Here is a 4,103-nt window from a genome sequence, read left to right as displayed (position 1 = left end):
TTTTTTTACACTGAATTTTTTTGGGGTGTTGAATTTCTTTACATGTTGAATTTTGAAAAACTGAATATTTTGAGACAACGATTTTATTTTACACTGAATTTATTTCAACAAAATAAAATTCAAACAAAAAACAAAAAATTCAGAGGCAAAAAAAATTTCAGTGCTAGAAATTTGATGGTTTTTAAAATTCAAAGTCTGATTTTGATGCTGAAAAATTTCAATCTTAGAAATTCATATTCAAACTCAGATGGCACAGAAATACTTCCATACCATCTGCCTCATTTTTGCCGTGGTATCGTGATACTACTCAGAAGGACTGCCCCTGCGATCGTGAGAGGAAACAGTGGAGAAACCGTGGAAAGGGCAAAATAGACAGCAGAACAGAACCATTGGCAGAACCATCGGCTCAGCCACCCATTTGCCAACACCGAAACCGGCCGCGGAGAGCGGACAGTCTCTTTGCAGCAGCCCGTGGCTCGCCCCTGCTCCACCTCTGCCCAGCTGAGACAGCTCCGGGTCAGAAAAATATATATTTCAATAATTTACAGGTTGTGTTATAGAAGCAAACCACTGTACAGATGTTTGAACAAATATAATAATAATAATAATAATAATAATACATTTTATTTGTTGGCGCCTTTCTGAGCACCCAAGGACACCTTACAATAAAAGCATACAAAAATATAATGGAGCCAAATGTAGCCTACTGGAACACTTGAAAATGACTCCTAAGACAAAAACCTCATTTTCTCAGTAATTTAGTGGCTAAACTTACAGCCGATTACTCAAGAACGGAACAAGCTAGAAACACACGTTGTTGTTTTTTGCTGGAAACTAGAGACCCTCTTCTTTCATTTGATGGGTTGGATGTTTATATCGGACTTGTACAGAATATATGGTGGGTCTTCAAATATCAGTAAAAAAGCTGTCAAATGCCTGGCACTGGGGTGGTTAAAAATCTGGAAATGGCTGGCAGTGAAAGAGTTAAAATGAAATGCATTATTGCAACCAACCACTGAAAGAGTAAAAATACACAAACAGCCTATGATGAACCATTCAAATCAAATCATATAATTACAGTAGCACTACTGCTAATGTGTTAACAATATATTACCGCAATTTCAAAAAATACAGTAAGTTACTGTAAATAAGAGCACTATACCCATAATGCAAAGCAAATTATGGTAACTAACTGTAAAAATGTTTTAAGGTAGGTTTATTGGGCATTTTGTGGTATTTTACTGTAAAAAATACAGCAAAGGCTAACAGTGTTGAGTCCAAACTTTTTACAGCGGAGACTGTATCACCCGAGCCAACCGGTGGCTCTGCCTCGGTTAAGAGTTCATCATCGGACTTGCGGTCTTCAGTCACAGTTAATTTACGCACAGTCTTCAAACGCGCTCATTTCGCTTAAACAGTCACAACCAATGCATTGGATTTTTACGCGCAAAGTTTGTGTGCACACATTTACCCCAATGGCCATTCAGTGTTGGTAGCGCTACACATACCTTGCGTTGGCCGGCATACAGCTGCTGATGTCCCGCTGGCCCCGATGGCGATGGCCACGCCTCTGGTGGCTGTTGGGCCGGTGGTGTCTATTTCTTTTTGTATTACAGATTACCAGCAGGAGGCGTTGGGTCCGTCATTAGTCACCTTACAGCACACCACTCACTAATTTGACAAGCATGCATACACACTAACATTACTGATTTACTGACTGCCACACCTCATACCACTCTTTGATATATTGGATTTGGGTTAGTTAAAATAAATTATGATCTTCTTGCTTTCATTTCTCGTGTTATCTCCCATTATTTGTTGTGGCTTTGAGCCGGCCCTGACAATGAATTATGTCGTTTTTTTATTTATTTTATATAAAGCTAGAAATTATTTTATTATTTACATGATTGCCCATTTCTTAATGTGCATGTTTCAACCATTGTGGAGGGAGCCCAAGACGTGCCAATGGCTGCTTCTGTATTACTGTGCAAACGACAACGCAGCGGGCAGGTGGAGGTAAGATGGTACTGCAATAGATGCCGCCAGACTTATCCTTTGGGTATTTTATTTTATTTGTATTAATTTTTAATTATTTTTTTTTTTTTTAAATTTTACTCATCAGAATCTGTCTTGGGATGTCAAGGCAGATTTATTAATAGCACATCTCAAACCCAAGGGCAACCCGAAGTGCTTTACGGATTAGTCAGACAAGTTCATTGTAGCCCAATCACAGAGCAATCCTGGAGGGGCTGAACAATTAGTGAAATTGATTCAATTAGACGTTGGTCTATCATGATCTCAATAACCTTAGAGGGCTTCCAGCACACAGCATCCTCCTGTCCTTGACTCATTAGAATGTGTACACTGTTCATTCTTCTTTAACTAGCCTATACACATAGGCCTAATAGCAATTATGCCCACGCTGTATTATTTATTTATATGTCTTTAATAATTTTTATTTTCAATTTATTTTTAAGAAATATATATTTATCAATTTAAAACATTAATTTAACTGTTTATTCATAGAGGCTAGCTGAACGCTAACTCATCGAAAGCAATCTATCAAATATTAGCAGATTTAAAGAACTGCCACCTAATGAACAGATGAGAGAGCATGTGCATAGACACGCATGCAAACTACTGTTGAAAAGTAATACTGAAAGTAAAGGAATGCGAGTAAATACGAGTACTATAATGAGTGCATTTTTAATCGATTGTGCTAGAAGTATATTCTCGGTCACCTGTAAAACCCACACCAGAGAAATCGCTGAGGGGCTTTTGATTTGAAATGATAGGCTACGGGAAGTGTGGTAAGATGACGGCATGATATGCGCGTGGATTTATTTATTTTTAAGAATGAAGAGGAAAACTTCCTTTATTAAAATGAGCGAATACCATTGTAAAGGAGAGGGCATAATGGGCCTGCTTAATATGTTTACTTTGATGAAACTCAACGAACCGAAAATCGAGGCCTGCCGCTATTGTTTTCCCATTTCAAGGAAGGGCGACAGGAGAATGAAATAAATCATTTCATTTTAATGATGCAGTGATAATATTTGTCTGCAGCACTGAATGGAGTATTAGGCTGATCATATGAGGCACACTTAACTTAAACAGTGAGGGCGGCTGTTGATCGGATGGCTTGAACCGCCGGCTCTCTTGCCGTGAGAGATCCGGGAGCCCCGGGGCTGGAGAGGCTGGAGGCAGAATGAAGCGCTGGTTCGGGTTGGACGCCGGCTGCGAGTGGAGACCGGCCGGCTGCATGTGGTGGCCGGCTGCATGTGGAGGCCTGCGGTGATGAGGACGATGACGAGGCGGAGGCTGAAGCATATCCAGGGACTGAAGAAGGTGTGCGTGGAAAGCTTGGCCGGAGTAACCGGCGACTGCGCGTGGCAATCCGGGTGTACATATGCAAAGTGTCCCCAAGTAACAGATCATGTTACCTGTAGCTTGGGCCCATATCTTGAACCTGTGATTGAGATCGAGACTGAAGAAGGAAAGGAAGGCTGGAGTCACGTGTTGACAATACTGACTTATAACAGGCGAAATAGCCTGAACTGGAGTATGGAGGACCGGAACTGCCAAAATTAAAAATAAATATATAAATAAATAAATGAGTCAATAAATAAATTCATATCAATCAATTCAATTCAATCAATTTTATTTATAAAGCCCAATATCACAAATCACAATTTGCCTCACAGGGCTTTACAGCATACACATCCCATGTCCTTATGACCCTCGCAGCGCATAAGGAAAAACTCCCCAAAAAAAACCCTTTAACGGGGAAAAAAAAAACGGTAGAAACCTCAGGAAGAGCAACTGAGGAGGGATCCCTCTTCCAGGACGGACAGACGTGCAATAGATGTCATACAGAACAGATCAGCAAAATAAATTAACAGTAATCCATATGACACAATGAGACAGAGAGAGAGAGAGAGATGCAGGTAATGACAGTAGCTTACAACAACATTATTGAAAGTAATAATATTATAGTTATAGTTATAGTTCTGGCTACTGTGGTACAATATGTTGAAAGTATGTATTAATATCTGGCAGTATACATGTGTGACAATAATCATATGTGTATAATAACAGTAGGA

The 4,103-nt window shown here is 39.7% G+C and overlaps 1 protein-coding gene across 1 annotated transcript in view; it reads right to left on the bottom strand.

The window, feature by feature from the left end:
- LOC126405425 (uncharacterized) overlaps positions 1-2,105 on the bottom strand; it is a 6,167-nt gene extending 4,062 nt beyond the window's left edge. Inside the window, exon 1 of the mRNA XM_050069155.1 lies at positions 1,509-2,105. The gene's annotated coding sequence lies outside the window, so the exon portion shown is untranslated. The remainder of the gene's footprint in view (positions 1-1,508) is intronic.
- Between the last annotated feature and the right edge of the window lie 1,998 nt (positions 2,106-4,103).

Source organism: Epinephelus moara, chromosome 18 (genome assembly GCF_006386435.1).
Source record: "Epinephelus moara isolate mb chromosome 18, YSFRI_EMoa_1.0, whole genome shotgun sequence".
NCBI lineage: Eukaryota > Metazoa > Chordata > Actinopteri > Perciformes > Serranidae > Epinephelus > Epinephelus moara.
This window is presented reverse-complemented; position numbering and strand designations above follow the sequence as displayed.